This window comes from Lissotriton helveticus, chromosome 3_1 (assembly GCF_964261635.1).
Source record: "Lissotriton helveticus chromosome 3_1, aLisHel1.1, whole genome shotgun sequence".
NCBI lineage: Eukaryota > Metazoa > Chordata > Amphibia > Caudata > Salamandridae > Lissotriton > Lissotriton helveticus.
In genome coordinates this window covers 349,559,082-349,585,846 of record NC_136061.1, presented here as the reverse complement: position 1 = coordinate 349,585,846, position 26,765 = coordinate 349,559,082, and positions in this window count along the sequence as shown.

Sequence of the window (26,765 nt, the reverse complement as noted above, 5' to 3'; positions counted from 1 at the left end):
TCCTGAGTGGATGGAGTTCCTGACCTTGCATGTCTCGTCATCGTTGATGTTGGACCAGGAGGTCAGGCGGTTGGCGCTTGTGGTGTTCACAGGGGAGGTGGAGTCTGGCGAAGTCGGGGCGGTCGTAGTGTTGAAGCTGTCATGGATGTCAGCGATCTTGCGGTGGAAGAAGATAGTGAGTCACACAGTTCTTGTGAGGGCAGGATGTCGTTGGCGTTGGCGCTGGGGTTGGAGAGTTCCTTTATGATGCTGAAGAGTTCTTTGCTGTCATGTGCGTTGTTATCCAAGTGGTCTTTGAAGGAGCATCTCTTGGCAAATCTGATGAGGTGGTGGTGTCTGCGAATGGTGTCCTTGTGAGCTGCGTGTTGTCCGGGGTGCGTTCGTGGAACCATGTCTTCTCCAGTTTCCGGCATGCGCGTTTAGAGGTCTGGAGCTCGACGGTGAACCAGGTGGCTCTCTTGTTGGCGTGGCTGTTGGAGGGTTTCTTGAGCGGGGCGAGGGTGTTGGCGCAGTCGTCGTTCCACTGTCTAAGGTTACGGGCTGCGGCGTCTGGGTTGGTGGGGTCGGTGGGTGGGTTCTTGGCGAGGGAGGTGATGAGCTGGACTTTGGTGACTTTGCTCCAGCAGCGGCGAGGCAGCTGTTGGGTGCGGTGGTGCGTGGTTGGTTTCTTGAAGGTGAAATGGATGCAGCGGTGGTCGGTCCAGTGGAGCTCGGTGGTGTGGTCAAAAGCGACGTGGGAGCCTGTGGAAAAGGCGGGATCCAGCGTGTGGCTGGTGGCGTGGGTGGGTGTGGTGATGAGTTGACTGAGGCCGAGGTTGGTGAGGTTGTCGATTAGGGTGGCGGAGTTGGCGTCGTTGTTGTTCTCGAGGTGGAAGTTCAGGTCCCCGAGCAGGATGTAGTCCGTGGAGGCGAGTGCGTGGGTGCTGGCGAGGTCAGCGATGGAGTCGCTAAACTGAGCCTGGGGTCCAGGGGGTCTGTAGATGAGTGTTCCTCTGAGGGTGGTGTTGGGGTCGGTGTGGATCCGGAAGTGCAGGTGTTCAGCGGTGTTGAGGGTGTCGTCTGCATGGGTGGTGACCTTGAGGGTGGACTTGTGGATGATGGCTATTCCTCCTCCGATTCCGTTTGCGATGTCCGGCGCTGAGGAGTCGTTCCACCAGGTCTCGGTCAGGAAGGCCACTTCTGGGGCGGAGGTGTCGAGCAGATCCCAGAGCTCGACGACGGCGTGTTTGCGTGCGGAGCGGGTGTTGAGGAGTATGCAGCTGAGGTGGTTGGGTCCAGTCCTTGGAGGTTTGGTGGTTCTGTCGCAGGTGAAGCTGCAGGTGTGGCAGTGGGTCCATTTTGGGGCGGCCTGGAAGCAGGTGTGGTTTCGGCTGGCATTGAGTGCGTGGAGGGTGCTGGCATTGTAGTGGATTCTGGTGTCGTGGCGGTCGCGGGTTCCAGGGGATCTGGCGCTAGGTGCGGTCCAGGCGCAGACGGGCGCAGACAGGCTTGCCTTAGGCGCTGCCGCTGCACAGCCGCTTTTCGGCCTGCATATGAGGTGGCTTGGGAGGGAAGAGCAGCTGGGAGACGGGAGCGGGGAGGTGAATGGGTATGCAGGGCAGCGGGGCCTCAGTTAAGCAGCGGCGGGAAAGGGCCGGATCGGGAGCGGCGGGGGCAGGGGGAACTGGCGCACAGGGCTGAGGGGAGGGAAAAACCCAGGAAACAAGGAGGTAGCAGGGAGGCAGGAACCAGGCAGTCAGGTGGCGAGCAGCGGCTTGGGGGCAACCTGCCTGCGAGCAGGGTCAAAGGTCACAGACAAGTGCAGAAGGTCACAAAAAACAGGGCGAAACGAGTGGCACAGAGGCACAAAGGTCACAAGAAAGGGCAGAAAAGGTCACCAAAAACAGGGGGAAACGAGTGGCACAGATGCAGAAAGGTCACAAGAAAGGGCAGAAAGGTCACAAAAAACAGGGGGAAACGAGTGGCACAGAGGCAGAAACGTCACAAGAAAGGGCAGAAAGGTCACAAAAAAACGGGGGAAAACAAGTGGCACAGAGGCAGAAAGGTCCCAAGAAAGGGCAGAAAGGTCACAGAAATGTAGGGGCAGCTAAGCAACAGAAGGCAAAACGGGCAGAGAGACATGGGGGCCGCGAGGGGAGCAGAAGGAAAAACCGGGCAGAGAGACACGGGACATCGAGGGAGAGAACGGGCACAGGCGCTGCTGTGCGGAGGGGAAGCGACCTACCTGGAAGGGTCAAGGGTCGCTCTCCTCACCGCGCAGCGGCCGGCCTATATGGGGAGGTGGGAGGGAGGAGCAGCTGGGAGGTGGGAGGTGGGGTAGTGAATGGGCAGTCAGGGGGCGGGCCGCAGAGGACGCAGCGGCGAGGGGCGACGAAGGAAACAGAAGGCAAAAGGTCACAAGAAAACAGGGGGAAACGAGTGGCACAGAGGCAGAAAGGTCCTAAGAAAGGGCAGAAAAGGTAACAAAAACGGGGCAAAACGAGTGGCACAGAGGCACAAAGGTCCCAAGAAAGGGCAGAAAAGGTCACAAAAAACGGGGGGAACGAGTGGCACAGAGGCAGAAAGGTCCCAAGAATGGGCAGGAAAGGTCACAAAAAACGGGGCAAAACGAGTGGCACAGAGGCACAAAGGTCACAAGAAAGGGCAGAAAAGGTCACAAAAACGGGGGGAAACGAGTGGCACAGAGGCACAAAGGTCCCAAGAAAGGGCAGAAAAGGTCACAAAAAACGGGGGAAACGAGTGGCACAGAGGCACAAAGGTCCCAAGAAAGGGCAGAAAAGGTCACAAAAAACGGGGGGAAACGAGTGGCACAGAGGCACAAAGGTCACAGGAAAGGGCAGAAAGGTCAGAGAAAACAGGGGAAAAGGAGTGGCACAGAGGCACAAAGGTCCCAAGAAAAGGGCAGAAAAGGTCACAAAAAAACGGGGGGAAACGAGTGGTACAGAGGCAGAAAGCTCACAAGAAAGGTCACAAAAAAACAGGGGGAAACGAGTGGCACAGGAGGCAGAAAGGTCCCAAGAAAAGGCTGAAAGGTCACAAAAAACGGGGGGAAACGAGTGGCACAGAGGCAGAAAGGTCACTAGAAAGGGCAGAAAAGGTCACAAAAAATGGGGGGAAACGAGTGGCACAGAGGCAGAAAGGTCCCAAGAAAGGGCAGAAAGGTCACAGAAATGTAGGGGCAGCTAAGCAACAGAAGGCAAAATGGGCAGACAGACATGGGGGCCGCAAGGGGAGCAGAAGGTCTAAGACAATGAACTATAGTTTTTGGGTGTTATTAACATTAGGTACATGCTAACCTTAAATGTCTACATATTCTGTTTTTATACCATGCACTCTGCCTTGTCGGCGATAAGGCCTACATAGGGGTGACTTACTAATATTTAAAAGGGAGGTTTTTGATCTGTCAAAAGGGTTTATTTAGAGAAGTCGAATTGCAGTGTTTACACTGCTACAGCCAGGCCTCACAGTATAAGCCTGAAGCCACATTTGCACTATCTCTGTAGTGGATCGCACAATGGGTAATCGAGTGCACCAATGGCACTTTTACTGCAAGGCACTGGGTACACCTTGTACTATATACTGGGGGCTTATAGGTAAGTTAAAAATAGCAATTCACAGTATGCCAATTTGATTATCATTAGAGGGGGAGCACAGGCACTTTACCACTGGTTGGTAGAGATAACGTGAACAGAGGTCTAACATCAGCAAAAGGAGAAAAATACAGGCTGACTATTCAGAAAAGATGGATTTATTACAGGTTGACCCAATGTTCTCCACCACCCTGACGGATGGTGTACTAGCCACTAAACACGCAATCAAGCCCAAAGTTTTTCATCATTAAAATTATAATAGGCAAGCTGCTGAGCTGCAACAAACATAACACATGTGTCTCATTTACATCTTGTAGATGTGCAGCTCCTGTACAGTCAAAGGAATACAACATCAGTTACAATAACCTATTCCAAGGCTTCAGATGCCCCAAGATGAGAACAATAAAACTTCACATAGATCCAACAGTCCAGGTGACAGTACTGAGTCATAGGTACATCCCATCCCACTTTCCAGCTTCTTGAGATCATCTGGAATGAGGCAGTTGTGAATGTATCAAGAAATGTCCCATTGGTGTCTCCAATGGTGATCACTGGCAAACCTAAACATCCAAGTCCAGTCCGACTCTGTATAGATATGAAACACCGAGACCACGCTGTCAAGTGGGAGATGCTACTGAGCCATACCATTGACCATATCCTGAGTGACTTGAATGGAATGGAGTGGTTCACTAAACATGACCTCAATAACTGCTACCACCAAGTGATGCTCAATGAATCCAGCTGGTAGATAATTACCATCTCGACATATCTAGGTCTCCAATGTTACTTCATGCTCACCTTATGCATTTCATCAGTGTCCAAAGTGTTCCAGACTCACATCTGAGAAACCATGGCTGGCATAGAAGGTGTTATGAAAGCCAGTGACAGCATTCTCATGTATGCCACAACCATCTAAAAATACCATAAATGACTGAGAACCATTGTCCGTTGAATAGCTAGTGGCAGATTCATGCATCTATCCCCTTGTCTTTTCAGACAAGGGGATAGATGCAGATCCTCATAACAAGAGGGACAACAAGGCAGCTGTCCTATTACAAAACATCACTGAACATAGGAGCTTCCTAGGCCTGACAACATAGGGTAGAAAGTACATTACTTACCAAAGCTATAATCACAGAACCTTTTTGCAACCTTATCAAAGCCAGGGCTGTCTATTCTGGGACCCCAATTCACAACAACGCTTTCAATAAAGCATTAAGGAGTCAAACTACAGGATTCAGTAATAGAAATGCTTCCACCCTGACATGAACACCTTGGTGGTGGTCAATTCCAGTCCCTTGTCATTCTGCTTAAAAAACAACCACTAGGTGTTATGAGTCCTATACCTTTCACTGAATACAGATACCTGCACGTTGTGTGCAAGCCTTACCAATCAAGTAGAGTGCCAACACTTTGATATATACCAATTTTACCATGAATTCAGAATCATCATGGACCACTAGCAGCAGATTTCCCTTCTTTCAGGGCATCAGTCCTCCCCAGCCGCCTAGACTTGAAAGGTAAGCTCTACAGTTATCAGATACCAGTCTACTGTACACTATTGATTAGGAATCAACAACTGAGCAGACTACCCGTCCAGGCAACCGAAAGCCATGACCGTTCTTAAGAACAACACATCATTGCTGCAGAACAATACATGCTTAATTTCTATGAGACTTGAAAAGAATCAGGAGGCAACAATAAATGACAAGTGCCTGTAGGGTATACTCAACACTGCAAGAGCCAATGCCTGCCTGGAAAATGCTTTTAGTGGGACATCATCACTGAGTCATAGATGAGACTCCAGGTAGCTTGAACAGCTCATCTTGAAATATGGGCTACTGATGAAAGGACTATCCTAGGAGATCATCAGATCATTATTTCCAAAAACCTTAATCCCTAGGACCCTGCCACTAGCACACCTAGACGATGGAGGCATGGTGAAGGCAAAACAAGACTTAATGTCTGGGATTGATGAAAGTTGGGAAGAGATAGTAACCAAATGCCAACTCTGCTAAGCAACTGAGGGCTGCAGACTGATCCCCGCCAATCGGCACAGAAAAGGTCTGCATAGACCATGGACTAATATCAGTGCTGACTTTTTCACCATGCCTGATGGACAGCATTTGTTTGAACTCCAGCACTAAATATTCTGTAATTGAACAGTCTTGTCTACCACTTTTGATGTGGTAAAGCCCAAGCTGGAAAATTGCTAACTGCCTTTGGCTTTCCCAGTATTCTTAAAACAGAAAACAGACCACTACGCAAAATACAGTGGTCCAGCACAGTGATTGTAATTATAGCTCAATTTCCAAACAATGATAACAGTTATATTTACAATACATATTAGAAACAGATGATAGTAGTTCAGTGGATTTGTTTGCAGTGCATTCTTTATTTCTTAAATTTATTCCAATAAAAAACGATTGTAGCTGTAGCCAACGCGTTTTATCCGTCACCAACTTCTTCACGGCAGAAAATGTAACTGTTTTTAATCCTAACGACTTTGATTCCCTGTCTCAGGATAAATATAAAAGAAAGAAAGAAACATTCTCAAGGCTATTTGGAAACAACTCGGATCCTATTGGGGAGACAGTGAATCAAAGTCGTTAGGATTAAAAACAGTTATATTTTCTGCCCTGGATAAGTATGTGAAGGACGAAACGCGTTGGCTACGGCTACAATCATTTTTTATTGGAAGATATTACATATTCAACATATATTGGCAAAGCAATTGTGTGGTGATTATAAAAAAAAGAGGATAATTGATTTTCAATAAAGGATTTACTACAACTACAATCAAGACATATGACTGTTTGATATTTCTGTCTGGGAAGCCTTTCTGTTTGCGATATTTGTTTCTGTTTATCTATATAAGCTGTACTATATTAGCTATATAAATAGAATATATGCTTCTCGGGTGCAGGGTCAGTTTAGAGTTTGGTAATGGTGGCTTTTAACCACCAAAGTGGGATGTATGTGGGTCGCATCCCAAACCCGCTGCAACAAGGTTTGGTACTAACTCAATAGGCCTACTTAATAGTGACGTCTGGTGCTGGATCATTTAAAAGCTTTGACCCTGATCTTTTATAAATTGATTCAATACCATGCCCTGATGGATTTTATATACTTTGTTATTAATAATGCTTTTATGATAACTTGTATTTTTTACTGTTGGACTGTAAGAATGATGATGATACTTTTATGATACTTGTTATTGAAATAAAGCTATTTGGTATTGTGTACCTAGGATACATACAAATGAAAAAAAAAACTCCTTTTAGACCTGTTGTTTCCAATAAAGATGCCATTACTGAATCCTTGAAAAGACTCACCAGACATGATAAAAAAGATTGACAAGTTACCATTTTACGTCAATGGCGATTTTGTAGTTATGCTTTATGTGGAGTAATTGTATATTATTATTCCTCAGAAAGAAGTGGTAAATATAGCCAATGAAGCTGTAACAGACAATACTGAGGTGCAGACCCTGTATTTATGTACACAGTGTGCCAAGATTGTTTTAGAGAATAACTTATTTTTGTTTAATGGCTCCACCGCTAAACAACACAAAGGAAGTAGCATCAGAGCTGTATGTGCCCCCAGTATAGCGAACCTTTATGTAGGTGTCTTTAAAGGTAGATACATCTGTGATGAATTGGCACGTTTCAATGAGAACTAATATACAAATATAAAGATGATGTTTTCTTTATCTGAAGGAGCAACAAAGAGGTTCTTAATAAATTTCTGACTTAGCGTTAACTTGTGGGACCCCAGATTGAGACAGACTCCTAAATTGAGTAGCTTGAGAAAAGTGTATTAATATATGGATCTTTGTTGCTTTTGTTTACAAAACCGTTTACAGCAAACAACTGAATGTAACGCTCTGTAGCATTTTTCAGAATGAAGCATTGCCTTTTGGATAGTGCTTTGTCTTTGTAGCAACTGTTTTAATCTGGAAAATTTTGTTAAACATTTAAAAACTCTGAAAGAAAGTTTTGGGCTTGGGATTATTCCAAACATTCGATCATCATCATAAAATCTTTATTTCGGTAAAAGTACCATAAAAGCACAGGTTAAAAAATACAAAAAATTAGATGATTGTCACAGTGTATGCATATCAATTAATTATCACGTATTACATTAGATTTGACACAATAAATAGTGGTACGTAAAAAAAAAGCACATTTGTTAATTTGATTGAAACAAAACGGGGTTGAGCATTTAACTCATGTGCCCAACTTGACCCTGAATGATCACAGCTCTACGGATATGCCACATAGCTGCCAGAAAATGAGAAACAGCAAAAACAATTGGTCCGGCCGTGTCAGTTTTCAGTACTCTAAGCGCATCCGCACAGTGCTGGGAGCCAAGGATAAGCAAGTGCTTTCTGGGTTTATAATAAGCAAGGCAAAAAAAGAGGACGTGTGGCTCTGATTCGCTATCACAGTCACACAGAGGGCAGTTTTTGGGAGCAGACGGCATCCAGTTACATGTGAATGTTCGTAACGGTAGTACTCCATGCCTCCATTGCACATACAGTTTTCTGGCTACAACAGGATAAATGATATCTAAAAAAACATCTGATCACTCATTTGTTTAAATCGGAAGATTTTATAATAGAGATTGTGAGTTTGAACAACCTGTGGGGAAAAAAAGATGACACTATTGAAAGCATTATGAATCACAGGAATGTTTCAAACCACATTACAAATTTGATTAATAGCGTGGTGAAAGTGACTTTGGGAGTATCACTAGCAGTTGGTTAAAGGCAGAACCTAGTTTTTACAAATGTACAAAATGTAAAGCATGTAAACCTGGGACAAATTTTAAAAAGTTGGACAATCACTTTTCTAAGACACAAAGACCCCTTAAAAGTTGTTTACAACTTCAAAATGGACTATGCTACTTACATGCAAACATGCCTATGCTGCAACAAAATACAAATGCAGCACAAAACATGCAGTACACATCCTACAGCATTTGAGGGCAATAGATAATAAACATAAGATATATCCAGACACTTCAGGGAATACCATAACGGAGACAGTACCATGCTAAGATATAGTGTCATTGATGCAATCCCTAAAACCATAAGAGGAGGTGATAGAGAAAAAACACTTGTTTCATAATGTAAATGCCTTCAGTTCTGTGTGAACAGAGGAAAATGACTGTTAATAGATGTTTAACCAATTTAAATGATGTTACTTTTTTCAGATGGGGCTTAAGTTAACTAAGTATGAGTGAGAACTAAGCAAGAGGTAAGCAAGAAAGTCAGGTACGATGTCTTGCCAGAAAAATAGGGCTTTTAGAACATTAGGTTTCTAAAATGAATTTACTAATGACAAAAGCACAAAGCATTTAATCGGAACACCTTGTATTGCTGTACTTGGGGCAGCCCATAGGGTTGGAAATATTTTAAGCCGATACACAAACATGGACTTAATGTTGATACATAAACTCAGAATAAATTGTAGTATGATTGACTACCCTTCAAAGAATCAGGCACAAGAGAAGAATCAGGGTGTAATAATTTGTGACACTTTCATAAAATGATTCACCCACAATTTTCTTGAGATTATGGTGAAGTTATGGACTTTGAAATGCAATGCAATTAGGTAATCGCAATTTACTACGTATGAAACTCAAAGAGTTTTATATAGCGATTCCTAGGGGGTCGCAAATTGCCCTACCTCACTAATATTAATGTGGTAGATCACAAATTTGCGACCCCCTAGGAATCGCTAAAATCACAGAGATGGTGGCCTGCTGGGGTCAGCAGACCACCATGTCCGTGATTACTTTTAAATAAAGCAATCTTTTTTTTAAATGCAGCCCGTTTTCTTTAAAGGTAAACGGAATGCATTTCAAAAGCAAAAATTAAAAGTTTTATTTTTATTTTTTAAGAGTAGACAGTGGTCTGGGACCACTGCCTGCTCTTAAAAAATGCTGTAACAAACATTCACAAAGGGGAAGGGGTCTCTTCGGGACCCCTTCCCATTCTCAAATGGGTTATACTTATTTGAAGTACGTGGTAAAATGCAAATGTTTTGCGACCGCATTTCGGTCACAAAACATTCCTACATACTGATGCGATTAGGTATATGGAAGGGACGCCCTAAACACGCCCCTTGTGATTCACAAACTAATTTTTCGATTCGGTAACAGGTTACTGAATCGCAAAATGGGTTTTGATACATGCAAAAAGCCTCTGTAGCGTTTGCAAACCGGCCCGTTTGCGAATGCTAAATAGCTTGATACATGTAGCTCTAACTATCATATTGACCACTAAATTATTTGTTTTAACTTAATTCATTGTATAGTAAAATTTGTATGAATATTACTCGAAAGGAGGATTCCTTATTTGTTACTTTTAAAGTTCTTATGGGAGCTCTGGTTTCTGCTTTTATAAGAGATAGAGTTATAACTGTTCATATTGGGGGCAAGGGGGAAGGTGTGTGGTACATGTTCACTATACCTCTATGTGGGAAGGTTCCATTATAGAATGGATTCTCACAATAGAACTTTAGAGCCCTGTAGAAAGACAGATGGTCCTGGCTGTGTTGTGTTGCAATAAACATATCTGCAACCTGTAAAAGCTTTGTGTTTGCTGTATAATTTCACAGACACTCATGCCCTCACTCTTCTAAATGCACCAGCCATGTGCTGTACCTCCCTATGCCGCTTGAAGACTACCAGTGTCAATCATTTTCTATTTTGTATAATGAAAAGATCTTTCACAAGCTTCACTAACATACGAAAAAAGCAGTGACATGACAATGGTAGCAGTGCATACTTCTTCACACGGAAAATATCAGCTGCCCCTTCAATGTATTATTCAAGATTGTGAACAGCTTCAGTACATTGTCAAGATTGGTAACTGCTATATAAATGCAATTGCAGTGACAATACAACATATTTTCAGTAAATGAATGCAAAAAAAGATTATTTTGCCAATGCTTGTTTTTAGGTGCAGTGGGTCTTCAATTAATCAATCAATCAAGTATTTATAAAGTGCTGCTCTTCACCCCTTAGGGTATCCAGGCACCAAATTATGGCTATAATTTACCATACAGCCATTGGACGAGAGAAGGCAGTTTACCCTGCTTGCACCAGACACATGACACCATTGCTATGCCACATTTCCCTCTCATATGGATTTCACAGCCATGCTCTAGCCTTGCCAGGCCCAGGAGAGAGTCCCCCTTCCTCTGGACTTCACAATATTGGGTTAGTGCTCCCTGGCTAGGGCAGGGAACCCCCTCTCTTGTGCCTTACAGTACTGTACCATGGCTGAAAGTGTAGTGTAGTTTCGATAGTACCCTTTCATGCAGGACCTATGTTGTTTACGGTTAACATATACTGTGGGCTTTGTGGCAAACTGAGTATGTACACCCCCACCGAATATGTCAGCCTATGTTTTTGCATTGGCTAGCACGCAGTGCTACTAGAATCTCTTGTTATCAGAGAGATTAGTTTTTGCAACTTCAGAACATAATAACCTCAGACTCGTGGAAACAACATACTACTTTCAACCCAGTCACTCGTGCTTGCTTGTTTTGCTCTCAGAGAGATACACAAAAGAACAGTTGAGCGTGTTTACAATAATAATTTATTGTGTCGTAGTTCTTCTCATGTAAAATAAGTTTGCTGCTACAACTGTAATACAGTAGCAGAAATCTAGAACCAAAGTACAGTGAATAAGAAGAAATAGTATTGTTCTACCATTTTGCAATAGTCATGAACACACACATGAATATGAAATGCATTTATAAAATAAAGTGCTTACTCCTAAGATGCCTGTCTAGATGCACCTTAGTGTACCTAGCATGTGAGTAGGTGCGAAAGAGCCTAAGCCTAAGCACCTAAGTCTAAGAACCTAAGTCTAAGTGCCAAGAATCCCACTAGGATTTAGTCAAACCCCCATACCTGAATAGTGAGAGTGTGGGACTTTGTCCTGGACTTGAGCTGGACACCCCACAAAGTATTGTCAGACCACTGTCAGCTGTAGCGATGGCATGCCGGAGCCGCAGCGTCTCTGGTCAGTGTGTTGGCCTTGAATTGTTGTTTTTTTTTTTCTGTAACTTTTTATTATATAAAACAAAAGGAAACAACACATCAAACATACAATCAAGGCAATACAGCAATAATACAGCCATTAGGCCTGCGCTCAAGGAGGACGGGAGATATATGACAACAGGAGAAAAGATTTATTGAATACAGATGAGGGGAGGGTGCCAAAGGTAGAATTGCATATGAACAGCACAATATACCACAGCTAGAAGGAATGTAGGTCAGGGCGACTGGGAAGGACTAGGAATCGCAGTGAGTGGGGGCGTACAGATATCTCCACGGTATGAGTTCCACTGGTTCCAAATCTTCCCCCATTTTTGGGGTCTGCCTCTTGCCATATACACTGTCTTCTCTCTGAACATGCACCAGTCCAGACTCTTTTTCCAAGCAGTCACTGTAGGCGGCCTCGGGGACCCCCACAACTGTGCAATATCCCTCTTCGCAACCATATTGGCAAGAGTCACCCACCGAAGCTGCGACACGTCATAATCATTCGGACCCCACACATTCAATAAACATTGTCGGGCTTCCGGGATCATCACAACACCCGTTACTTCATCCATCACCTCATGTATACGTTTCCAAAATCGCACCACCTCAGGGCATTCCCATATGATATGGAGATAGGTGCCAAGGAGACCACACCCACGCCTACACATGCCATCCGTGGAGTAGCCCATATGGATCAGACGGGGACCGGTGACATAGATTCTGTGGAGGATCTTGAATTGGACCAGACAGAGGCGGGCCGGAATCGCCACCTCCCTGGGGGAGGAGATCGCGGACTGCCAGTCCTCATCATCCAGTTCAATACCATCAGCAATCCAAGCTTCACGAAGGCGATCAAGCAGACTCGATCGGTCATTAATCATTTTCTTATAGAACAACGAGATAGAACTGTCTGGCACATAACCGTCTAGTATACGATCTTCGAGGGGGGAGGATTCCGGAATATCACTACCCACTGGCAACACAGAGTTCAGAGCATGGCGTACCTGGACATAACGAAATTTTTCCCTGTCACTCAGCTTATACTCTACTTGCAGATCCAAGAAGGTCTTCACCTCTCCTTTAACTCAGAGATCACGCACTTTACTAATACCGATCGTGTCCCATTTATCTAATCCCTTCCTCTTCCATAGGCCACCCAACTTTGGAGGCATAGAGCGGAGTTGCACCTGTGAGTTTATCACTCCAGCCCATAGCCGCCGTTGCGCTATGCCATACCCGCACGGCTATAGCGGTAGGTCCCGAGAGTTGTGAACGCGAGGGTCCCGAATAAAGCGTCCTGTAGTAATCACCACCCAGGAGCAGCCACTTATCCATCTCAAATGCTGGATTAAACGCCGGGCCATACATCCCGTGGTTGATGGCAGCAAGGTGGGAGGCCCAGTAATACCTACGAATATCCGGGAGCGCTATACCGCCATCATACCAGGGAAGTGTCAATTTTAGAAGAGCGATGCGTGAACGTCCGTCCCATATTAATTGCCTCTACAACGATTCTACTTCCCGAAAATATTTCGACGGGATGACATCAAAACTATTCTGAAGTGCGTATAGGAACCGCGGTAAGGACATCATTTTAAAAAGGGCCGCACGCCCTAGGGGAGATAACGGTAATTTACGCCAACGCGCTACATCGGTGCGCAACCTTTGGAGTGGGGGGAGTAAATTGCGTTCATAGCGAACCGCCGGATCCAACGAGATAAACACACCCAAGTACTTAAAGCCAGACTGCGACAACTGGATGGGACAGCCCCGCGGCAAACGAGGAACATCACCCGCAAGTACATAAATGTAGGATTTCGACCAATTAATGATAAGGCCCGAGTTCTTCCCGAAGGACTTAAGTACGTCAAACAATACGTTGAGCGATTTTTGGGGAGATGTAAGGTACAATAAAATATCATCCGCGTATAAGGAAATGCAATCTTCAAATTCCGGTATCAAGCATATACCCTTCATCGAAGGTTCCCACCGTAGCCAAGCGGCGAGTGGTTTCAACGCCAAAGCAAAGAGGAGCGGGGACAACGGACAACCCTGCCGTATGCCCCTCCCAAGAGTAAAAGGCATTTCATACAGGAGTTTGACCCAACCAATAAAACCAGCGCCGAATCCAAATTTGGCGAGTACCGCCCAGAGATAAGACCATTCGATTGTATCAAAGGCCATCGTGGCGTCCAAGGACGCCAAGATGGCCGGTTCACGCAGCGTCGGGGCCCTCGCGAGAACACCATGCAAACGTCGCAAATTTAATGCCGTGTTACGGTGCGGGATAAAACCCGATTGATCCGGATGAATCAGGTCGCTAATAACCGTAATCAGACGATTAGCAAGCAGTTTGGCGAGGATCTTAGGCTCCGCATTTAAGAGCGAAATGGGTCTATAAGACGAGCAGCGATCCCGTGGTTTACCCTCATTATGGATCACCACAATGGTAGCAAGACGCTGATCTCTGGGGAGGGAGCCACTGTCTCGCGCAGCCAAAAACATATCACGGAGATAGGGAGCTAGAGTATCAGGGCTTAATTTATACAGTTCAACAGGAAGGCCATTGAGACCCAGAGCCTTGCCGGAACGAATGGAGCGTAGCGCGAGAGCCACCTCGTCCACCGAAGACGTGGCATCCAAACAGTCCCGATCCGATTCCGACAAACATGGGAGTGCTATATCTCGAATGGCCTTGAATTCTTGGTTCCCTCCTGCAAGAGGTGCTGTATTTATACAGTCTATGTGCGTATGTTCCTCATTATTCAGTATGAGAATGACATTGGGGATTAAACCTTGTGCGTCGATGGGAGATGTGAAGTGGACCTCCTGGAGAATGTACTCATAAATTATTCATATGTGCTAAGGATGACGTCTTAGCAATATCGATTGAGAAAAAACCATCCTCGGCATGGAACTAGGTGAAAGGTTTAGTACATAAAAGGCTATAGTCATTATAAGGCGTTATGTCCATAAAAGGCAGTCTGTCCTTATTTGGAGTTATGTCCTTATAAGGCTCGTTCATAGGAGATGATGTAGGGAAAGTGTATGATGTTCCCTAGACCTATATCAGGGTACCGATATGAAATATAACAAAAGGTCCAGGAGGGAAAGGGACACATCTCAGGACATAGCTATCAATAGTGAAGCAGGTGCAGTATAACCAGGCCCAATGGGTGTTAGTTGGCCAATGCACCCAAATTATGGCTGTATTGTACTATCCAGTTAGTAGACCCAGAGGCTTGCACAAAGGATTGATGGCAGCACTGCTATGCCACTGGCACCTCTGACATGAGCCTTACAGTGACGATCCAGTACTTCCAGGCCCAGGAGAGGCCCCCACCCATACACCTTGCAGCACTAGACAGCAATGGACATTAGCTATGAGTCACTGCAAAGAAAACCTCTCTGGTTCCACCCTGATGCACGCATACCGTACGCCAAGCCGGAGAGAGACTTAGCAGACCCCACACCACTAAAGGCCTTTCTTCCCATTGGAATCCCATTGGAAAACCACTATCCACTACTTGTTGGGCATGGAAAAAGCTACTCACAAAAACAGGAGGTTTAACATTGTACTCTCCAGCCCTACCACTGTCAGCGAATGCGTTGTTCCCCCCGCAGTGGAAGTCGGGACTAAGTGCACTCTTTTGCGATTAGGACTTCACTCTATGGGGGATCTCTTCCCTGGGGGCCATGTATTTTCCAGCACCGAGGACCCGTGTTTTTCGTCCGCCACATTCATGGACCATTTCGTACTGACCCGTTTGCAGAGCGCGCTTGGAAGCACGATATCAACCTATCCGATTGAGCCGGCAGAGTTTGGCCCACTCACCCTAGTAATTACAGACACTAGTGGAGAGCACATCACTTCTAGACTGTACAAAGCCAGCCTTGCATTGATGCCACAATGAGATAGTAAGGTCAGAGAAGCCTGGGCTGCTGATATAGGTCAACCAATCACAGATGACATCTGGAAAGGGTGGTGCAAACAAGTTAAACTAGTATCATGCAACCACGGACATAAACTATTACAATTTAAGATACTCAGAAGGGCCAATGTTACACCACAGCAAATGGTCAGGATAAACAACACCACTTTTACTCATTGCCCCATATGTAATCAGTGAGCGGCATTGTTCCTCCATATGGCTTGGTCCTGTAGTATAATAAGCGCTTGTTGGCAAGAAATACACAATCTAGTTCAGCAGGTCATGAGGATAAAACTGTCCGCATCCCCGCTGATTGCACTGATGGGCTATGTAGATCCGTTACCCAAAAACACACGCAGATTCATAGCAATTGCCATGCTGCTGGCGACAAAAGAAATAGTTCTTCGCTTGGGTACCAGGCAGAAATCAAACACTAAGAGCTGGCTTAAGAGCATGTCATATTGCGATACCACGAGCGAATTATACGCAGAACTACAACCACCCACCTCACGACCCAAGGATATACGGCAACCCCTTAGGGAATTTCTCCGTTTACAAGAGATGCCGGGCACAAGTACCCGATCAAGAGAGACAAGGAGCAAATCAGGGCACACAATTAGCAGAGCAACGTAGTGGAGTTTAGTGAGGTTACAGTTCTGTTTATGGCAGCACACAGATATCCGATTGACAAATGGGGCGTAAGAAATGGTGAGTAGGTAAGTAACATACTTACAGACGATCATCAGATTTGTTATATAAGGGAATGTATCTGTTTATCTATGTTTGCTTGTATAATTTTCATTTTGTATTTTTTTTTTGTTCTTTCCTCTTCACTGAGCCGGCAAGCAAGGTACCTGCAATCTAAGTATCATGATTCATGTGAATTGTTTATAAAAATGATAAATAAAGTTTTAAAAAAAACATTTGAATAAATATTTAATTCTATACTTATAAGCATTGCCATTGATTGCCACATTAACAAGCCAGCTGAACTAAGGGGTGTTACAATTACAATTAGTCCCCAAGCTCTGAACTACTGTTATGACATTATGCTCTCAGACACTGGTGAACTATAGTGGTCATTTGATTTGCTAAAGATTGGGCTTGCCGATGCAAAATAGAAGGCGATTAAGTGATTGACAAAAGACAGGAGTTACAAAGAATAAGTCTATGCTAACACAAGTCATAGGATTCATTATCATTCCCACAAAAAAGAAGTTCTTTTCTTTTAAAGGCCTTTGTTTGCAGAGTTTGACTATAGGGCGACATTCCTACTCTGGCCCTGGGTTTGGAACAGCAATAATGAGGGTAAGGAAGTTAACTTTTGATTTTATATTTATGATTGTAGATGGCTTCAGTTGAACTCAAGATGAGTGTCTCATTTTTCACGGTGTTTTGGGTGCCACATGGTGAAAGGTTTATATAAATCAGGGGTTTTACTATTAAAATGTGAATATCAATAATTTCATAAAAGGAGGAGATCCTGACTGAAGAAAGAACACATAATTATTAATGGGATTAATATTCTTTATCTTTGTAGGTACGCTTCAAGAATGTGTCAACCAAAGTCAAGTATTGCCGAACATCTATCCCTATCACTCAGTTTAGTTAACTCGGAGGAACTATGGGCCATATGTACAAACACATTTTCCCATAGGCACCGAATGAGTAAAAACCTTTGCTACTTCTGGCCCTAGGTCTTTTATCAAGGGATCTGTATCCTGAAGAAGGCTGACGACCCATTAGGGTGATAGAAACAGGCCGAAACATGTTGATACTAGCAGACAGGGTGATAGCGATATAGGGCCAGATGTAGGAGCCCTAATACCGGTCGGAAACGTCCGATTTCGTCCGTTTCCGACCGGTATTAGGGTTTTCAGATGTAGGGGGCTGATAATTACAGAATCGGTATATTTACCGATTCGGTAAATTACCGAATCGGTATATGTCCTCACTTAACTACCTGTTCCATCATTCATCAAAAAGTGAGGAACTGTGAGATAATACATTTCAATATCCATTTATGAAGGTACTGCAATCAACAAGTACACTATTTCATGATATTAGTACATGCCCTCATTATAAACGGAGGGACAACATATGTATACTCAAAAAGTCATAGCCACAGATCAATGAAGGACAGTATTAAAGAAGATGGCTCCAATGTGAACAGGGAAAGACCTTGCATCAATTATCCAAAAATTGAGACTGTGCATGATTCCGAATTCACCATATCAGAGTTCCTTGTAACACATTTGATTACCACTTTATATGATGAAGATTACTCAGGAGATTTAGTAGAATTCGCACAAGATTTGAATGCACTAGAGGACGTAACAGTGGACAGTGGTCTGCGCAATAAATCTAAGCTAATTCCTCTAAGCAATACAAATTCTGTAATTGATGAATTTTCATCTAGGGTCACTCAAGACCTATATCGTTTGGAGGACAGTCATGCAACAGATAGAAAATGTACACACCAATAGAACATAAGTAGGGATGATAGAGTTTTCCTTCAATCTATCGGAGATGATCCCAACCTAGTGATCCGCAAAGCGGCAGAAAGATGGAAATATTGTTTTAATGGATCATAGAGACTATATGACAGAAATAGATAGACAACGTGGCCAGACTAACTATTATGAAAGACCTAAATCTAATCTCACAGCCTTTATTGAGAGAAATGTCAATACCAAATTAACAGATTGGCATGAGTCCTGTCTTATTACTGACTTAGAATGTAGGTACCTTCTAGCTCAATATTCTAGACACCCATGCATCTATGTACTTCCAAAAATACACAAAGGTGGCCCCTTTCCCCCTGGGAGGCCCATTATAGCAGTACTAGGGGCCCCACAGAACACATTGCAGGGTATGTAGATACATTCCTTCAACCTTTTGTTCAAAATCTTCCTTCCTATTTGAAGGACAGTAGAGATGTATTATGTAAACTGGAGGACTTTAAATGTGAAGAAGGTAGTTTTACATTTGTCACCATGGACGTGGAAAGTCTTTATACTTGTATTGAAAAGAACTGTGGGCTTAGAGCATTGACACATTTTTTGTATAAACCAAATGCAAGCCACTTGGAGCATACTAATATGCTCTTAGAAATGTCCTAAGTTATCCTTAAGCAGAATGCCTTTATGCATGGCAATGCTTGGTTGTTACAGAAGCAAGGGACTGCCATGGGCTCCAGGTTTGCTTCATCTTATGCTAACCTCTTTAAGGGGTTGTATTAGATGGAGCATGCCTGGGGCTCAGGTGCAAGCAACTGGATTGACAATATTTTTTTTAAGCCTGATACATCGATGATGTTTTTATTATTTGAAGGGGCAACAGTAAGAATCTTAAGCAATATTTCACATACTTGAATAACAACAAATTTCATGTGAAACTTACCATCAACAGCTCCAAACAGGAATTTGCATATTTGTATCTCAGACCATATATAGTTGGAGATACCATACCAAGTGCCATTTTTAGAAAATCTACGTCATGCAACAGTGTGTTTCATGCCAATAGCTGTCATCCGAAATCTACCATCTCAACAATACCATTTGGTGAAATGGTTAAAGCATGCCGTAACTGTAGTCAAGACCACAACTTTAAGAGAAATGTAGAAAAGATAAAGAGAGATTTTAGTGAGAGAGGTTATGATAAAAAATTGTTTAAGAAAAGCTGAGAAGTGAATAAACAAACTGGACAGGAAGCAGAATCTTGGTACTAGTAATCACAAAGTCGATATCACACATCGGACACAGGTGGCTTTTATAACAGAATATAATGTCTATAGTGGCCACATTTTCAACATTTTGAGAAAGAACTGGCACTTACTTATGTCTAACACATTGCCCTCAGACACTGTACCTAGAAAACCCAGGGTCACTTACAGCAAAGGGAAAACGATAAAAGATATGCTGTGTCCAAGCTACGTTAGAGAACTTAAGATTATTGCACAGACGTGGCTACCAGAGAAGCCACAGGGCTTTTTTATCTGTGGGAATTGTTGTGTATGCAGTTTAGGTGTGTGTTATGTGTTGCATAAATTTGTAGCGCGCACAGATACTCATGAGTGTCCCGGCGCGATGCCTAGTGGAGTATGGAAAATGTATTTCAAGCAAAGAAATGTGTTTTCAGTTTCCCCTGGGTCCTGAATAATACGCAGGGCAAGAGGAAAGGCATTCCAAGCAACAGCAGCCTTCACAGCAAAGGAGCTGCCCCCTAACCTCTGATACTTGAAGCGACGAACCTAAGCAAAGCGAAGGGACATGGATCGCAGAGATCGCGAATGAACGTAAAAGGAGAAACGTCTCTGCAAATAAAGAGGACCGCAGCCATGAAGAGCACGATGGGCCAGAACCAATGATTTAAATTTAACTCTATCCACCACGGGGAGCCAATGGAGTGATCACAACGGATGGTGAACACTGTTCCTAGCCAAATGCCCAATAGGAGTCTGGCTGCCGTATTCTGAACCATCTGTAGCTTCTTCAACAGATAGCTCGGAATACCAACATAAAGGGCATTGGCATAATCCAGCCGCAAGAAAATCAGTGCACAAGTGACCGTTTCCCTCGCCACCTGAGGTAAGAGAGGAAAACATTTTCTGAGGGTTTTAGGAAGGCCGAAACAACAGCCAGCCAACTTCTTAATGTGTGTCAAAAAGGAGAGACTCTCATCAAACCATACCCCCAGATTTTTAACAGACTTCCCTGTGGAGGTGGGCAAGGGAAACTCAGGAAGCCAAATCTGCTCTCGGTAGTTAGAAGGAAATTTACCAAATAGAAGAATTTCTGACTTCTCTTTAGTTTATTGCATTTAAGCTGTGCATCCGCCAACATTTGAAAACAGAAGATAGACAATGTTGAACCAATAGAACAGAGTCCGTATTTTTTGTCTCAGTTAAAGAGCAGCTGGGTGTTGTCAGCATAGGTCATCACCTTGTCCCACAACTGCTCCACCAAATATATCAGAGGAGTGACATAGAAGTTAAACAGAAGGGGGCTAAGGGAAGATCCCTGGGGGACTCCCATTGTCACTGACTGAGGGGAGGAGGAAGATGGTGGAAGCCAAATCTGCTTGATCCGCCCCTCCAAGAAGGACCTGAGCCACCCCCAAACGGCACCCGACACACCAATCCTGGCCAATTGCGCTAGGAGAAGTGAGTGCGGGACCATGTTGAATGCCGCCGAGAGGTCCAGCAAAATAAATGCAGCTCTCCCGCTGGCGTCCAAACACTCACGGATGGCCTCCGACACCTCAACCAGGACTGATTCTGTACTGTGAGATGCCCGAAACCCTGATTGGGCTGGATGCAGGACCGCCTACCTTTCCACAAATTCCATGAGCTGTTTGTTAACCACCTTCTCACACACCTTAGCCAAAGGAGGTAGAAGGAAGATGGACCAGTAATTCCCTGGGCTAAGGGGGTCCAATGATGGCTTTTTTAGACATGGCAAGATCTTAGCCTGCTTCCAAACCTGTGGTACAGCAGCTTTCTGAAGAGACATGTTAATAATGGTATTCACTTCTGTGTTCGTGATCTCTGCCGCTGCTGCAGGACAAGGGTCAGAGGGTGGACCAGACTTTAAACCCTTGAGAATGTTAAGTATTCCAGTGGATCGACTGGCCTGAATACAGACACTGAATGGGCAGGATCAGCAGATTGAAACACCCAAAATGCCCCAATGCTGCTGTCACAGGATGTAAACGCCGCCTGAATAGTCCGAATCTTATCCCTAAAGAAGCAGGAAAGAGTGTTACACCAGGTAGGAGAAGATGGAGACTCACTTGCATGGGCCAGAGGGAACGTGAAGCTCTGAACGATAGCAAAAATTTCTTTAGAGTTGTTACTGGCTGATTCAATACGGGCTGAGTAAAATTGCCCCTTAGCCAACGTAATGGCTTCATAGTATTTTTTTTGCTTATCTCTGAGCTTCCGCTTGCTGCCGGGCAGTATCCGCTCCTGCGCCAAGCCCACTCAAGGGCCTTACATTCATGCTTCAAAGCTTTAAGGGCCGAGTTAAACCAGGTTTTGGAAGGGGATTTCCTAGCCAGCCTGGCGGGCCGTTGTGGGATCACCGTGGCTACTACCTTAGAGACCCAACTAGTGAACCCAGCCAAGCACTCCTCAAGGGCCCCTGCCAGAGTAGGCCTAGAAGTTTCCAAGGCCAGATTGAATTCACGTGGATCCATTTTCCCAAAGGCTGGATTACGACATGAGCGCACTAAAAGTTCAACATTGGTCACTTCCCATGAAAAGTAGGTTGTAAAATTATCCGACCGTGAGACTGAGCAAAGATCGCTTAGTAGAATAGGGAAGTTGGTACAAATAGGGTCAAGTACATGGCCGGCCTGATGAGTGGGAAGACTGACCTGCTGATCAAGTTGAGCCAAGCTTAAGATGTCCAACGGGTCCCTCGCATCCTTAGTATCCGCTTGATCAAGATGGATATTAAGATGACCCAGGATCATATAGTGATAAAATCTTACTGTGTCAACAAATTAACTTTTTTAACTACAACAACTCAAAAGAATTCAAAATCACATCTTTTATAAACTGCAACACAACATTCGTTGTCTACCTGATCAAATGTGCATGTGAGAAAATGTATATTGGGAGCAGTATACAAAGTTTGAAAGTTTGTACACTACAACATGTATCAGGAATAGAGTTGAGAGATACCCTGTGGTGCAACACTTACATACCACACATCCTGATGACACAAGAATCACCTTTCATGACTTAGATCATGTGAGAGGTAATGACAGAGGTGGTGATAAGGTCGCCTACTTGAGACCGATGGAGGCCAGATGGATATGTCGCCTCAGAGCTGTATCGTTTGGTCTCAATAATGAATGTCATCACTTTCTATAAGATATTCCTTGGTTAACTCACTAGATTGACATTTCTAGGTGAAGGTATCAATTGCATTTAATGTATGATTATTGATAGCAATTCTTTGAATCAATTATTTTTACTTTGGTTTGCTGAACGTCTTTCATTCCCTATGAGTTTTTAACTTGAAAATATGACAGCCTTAGAGATGTTTTGGTCCCAATATTAACAATGAATTTTGCCATTCTCAACAAGACATCTTCATGCCAACTTACCAGATTGATATAACAAGGTGTTGACATGATATACATTTAATGTGTGATCGTTGATAACAATTCTCTGAATTAATCGTTTTTCACTTTTTTTTATCTAGCTCACTTAAAATGTCATAATGTGAGTATGCAATATTTTGAACATCTCGCTTTTCCCATGTGGCCTTAGGGATATGTGCACTGTCATGTACCCTTGTTACTATGATGCTTTGACTCACTTTGAAGGATCAAAATATGCTAAGAGCCCGATGCCTCAGCTCATATATGGCATTGTTGCAAGGTCTGTTCACATGGGAGCCATCTTTTTAAATACTGTCCCTCATTATATCTGTGGCTATGACTTTTTGAGTATACATATGTCAACCTTCCATTTATAAAGAAGGCATGTACTAATAGCATGAAATAGTGTAATGTTTGATTGCAGTGCCTTCATAAATGGATGTTGAAATGTAAAATCTCAGATTCCTCACTTTTTGATGAATGATGGTGATTCACTGCTTACCAGCAACAGGTAATCTAATATCATATACTCACCTGGGCCCATACACACATTCACAACAACCTGGTGATAAGCGCTGGGGTCATGTTTTTATGAATTTCTTACCATTATCAATATTAGGTACCTCTGGTTCTGAACTAATCTTTCCCTTATCAATAGTTCTTTCCTCTGGTCGATGGACCATTAGTTGAACTAGTTGATGGTGAAATGACTTAAATCACTCATTTGCAGATTTTAAATGATCACAGAGTCGGAAGTATTTTAAATCTTTATCTAAGAATAATTTTCATGTGAACCGTTTACAAACGTCTATTCATTAGGAAGGAAAATTCAATCAATCAATTCATCAAATATATTCATTAATGCTATGCAATGACTATGCATGGAAAGGAGAGGATAGAGAGAAAAGGACATAGGCACATAAACAGACATGTAATTATAGTTACCAAGTATGGTGTGAAAACCAACTCACTGGCCAAGGAGCTGGGAAGGGTCCCTAAGGGAAGATCTGGCGACCAAAGGCTTCAGGACAGGAATCAGGACAGATGATCTCTCCATCACCGATGCTTGCGTAGCACCCCTCTGTGACACTCTCTTCCTCCTCGAGATTCTTCTGCGATCGTTTTCTAATTAAATTAATTTAAAATAAAGTGGCTCTGCATTCCATTGTTCTTAAGCTACTCTCGTCACTCCAACAGCATCCCGAACTCTGCAGCATTTAGCGTCGACATCTCGTCGGGCAGCATCTCAGTCTCAAGCTTGCTAACTAGCTAAAACGACCTCAATTATACCCTACAATATTCATATACCTCCCAATAATGTTTCAATATCATGAAACTCCTAACTCTGACTGGGCAGGCAAGGGGAGGTGATCATCACACCCTGCTTACATTTCACTCTTTTCAGTTAGCCCTTTGTTAATAAACCCATCCCCTTAATTCTTTATTCAAACTTTATTTCCCACCCGCATTCACATTATTTTTGCAACATTTATAATAGCTTTCACAGGTTCTTCCATCCTGGTGAACTCTTCACCACTTGGTACCCAGGCCAGGACACTCAGTGGCCTTGGCTTGTGTTCAAGTTTGCAGTCATTGTTCCGGATTCACTCTCAATAGGAATGCGCGGATGAACATTTCAGCCACGTGATTCTGCTTACTTCTGTCAAACTCGAGAGGCCCAAAGGCGCATTAATAATAAAGTCAGAAAGACAGATGTTATTTTCAAGAATAAATGATTTCACTGTATACCACCTATTACTATTCTAACCCCATTTACTTTTTAATACTTCCCCGCGTTAGCATTAGTAAAATAACTTATTTTAGTTTTCAGCAAAGCAGATGCCAAGCATGTGAGTTCAAAGCAGCCATTTTGTCAGGACTTGTGCAAGCGCAAGGAATTCCCTCCAATCGAAAGTACGTCATACCACGTAGATGCAGTAGACGCATGCGTACTAAAGATTTTCAGTTAGCAGCCATTTTAGAATCTCACTCGAGTTACTCGTTTGTAAAACACATAGGTAAGCTTCTTCTTCTATACTGTAGTCTGTTGTGCATATTAATTTACACAGTACAATGTTAATACGGGGTTAAGAGTTACGTGAGAGGATTGCGTCTGAGCAAGTCTCTTTTCTACGAGTCCTTTCTCCATCAATATGATGGAACAGGTAGTTAAGTGAGGACATATATTCAGTAACACAAGTGCTTATGTGACCTTACTTGCATGAGGGGATATTTTTAATGTTTCCTATATTGCTGTTAATGTTTCATTTCTGCTTTGAATTTTATTTGCAATTGTGATTTTCAAATCTGATGCCCTGGTTAACAACACTTTAACGTCAACTATGCCGGTCTAATGGACTTTATGATATTATAAAACGGCGCAGCTTCTTGACATTAGGAATCCCTTAACCTCACATTGTGTGCCGCTCTAAGATGGCGCTCGTTACTGGGCGATGATATATCCTTAGCTACTTTCACTTTTATAGTTAGCCTAGCACTGTGGTTTGAAACTTATCTGTGGTTACGGGTTTAAAACTGACTCTTTACTCTTTTCAGCCCTTATGTTCATGCCCATTCTAACACTTTAAGATGGCGTGGTTTCTTGACCTCATGTCCCGTATTGTATATGGCAGATACCGAGACTCAAGTGTTGAATGCAATTCAATTCAGGTGTGTGTTTTGAGACGGTATATATACTGCGCTTGTAGTGGCGCTCAGTTCTTTTCATCTTGACCCGGACGCCTCAACCAAACATTTGGGAGATACATATCCCGTGAGTAGTAGCCTTCTCTTTAATTGACAACGCGCGTTAATAGTTTATGCCGCACACAGATACAGGCTGTACTTTAAGCACAAACATTTTGTGCTATAAATCTGAGAAAATCCTTTAAAGTGATTTTCTTTTTTTAATCTTTTTATTAACAATGCTCAAGAGACAATTTAGTACAAGACAGTTCCATAAGTTCATACATTAAGAGACCACTGAAATCAATAGCAAGATATTCATGAGGGAACTGCAATGACTGTAAAAAGGCACCCATCCAGCACGCAGCTATGCACCCACCCCAAATTGTCTGTCTTTTTGCCAGGGTGCCCACACTCTGTTCCATTTTTTTAGCACATCCCTTGCTTTTATACACAATTTCTTTGGCTCGTTGGCACCAGTCAAGATCCTGTTTCCATTCCTCCAGCTGCGGAGGTGCCTGTGACCCCCACCCTATAGGAATGTTGCTTTTTGCAATACTCGCAGACAAGGCCAACCAAATTCCCTTATAGCGAGACCAGTCAGTTTCACCTTTGATCATCAGCAGAAGCCACTTCGGCTCTATCAGGACCGTCTCCCCCACCACCCTAGACATGATATCAGTGACATTCTTCCAGAAACAAACTATCTCGGGGCACTCCCATTGGATATGCAGGAAGGTACCCTCTTGCTGACATCTCATAACACACAGCGCTGACGAAATCCTGCCCCATGTATAAAGGTGCATGCAGGCATAGGAGGTGGGGTGTAAAATCTTCAGTTGTACTAATCTAAATCTAACGCATATTGCGATCTCCCTAGGGCTCTGCAGTGCCTCCTGCCAGTCCTCATTGTCTATGCTGCCAAGGTCTTTGGTCCAGGCTTCCCGAAGGGCAACCAGGGGGTCTGGTACATTGTTTACCAATTTACGATAGATCGTGGATGTTGGTTTCTCAGTGATGAGATCTGGTAGCATCCTATCTTCTGACGGGGAGTATTCCGGAATAGATGTATCACTATGTATGTGTGCTCGCAGAGCGTGCAGGAGTTGAACATGATGATAACTCTAAAAGTGATTTTTTTGACGAAATATGATACAATATCAAATGTCATTTCCAATATTTTCTAGTGCTCGGTGCATTAACATGCGCCATTTGCGTCATTAGCATGCCTTGTCATGGGGATGGAAAGATAGGGCATTTAGTATCAATGCGCTCCCGTTCCAGAATGGCGCGTAGTCAGGGGGCTGCAGTGTATATATTAAACCTTGGCAAAGTACTATGCTATGCTCGCGTAGTTTGTGCTACTTCGCACTACGCTAAT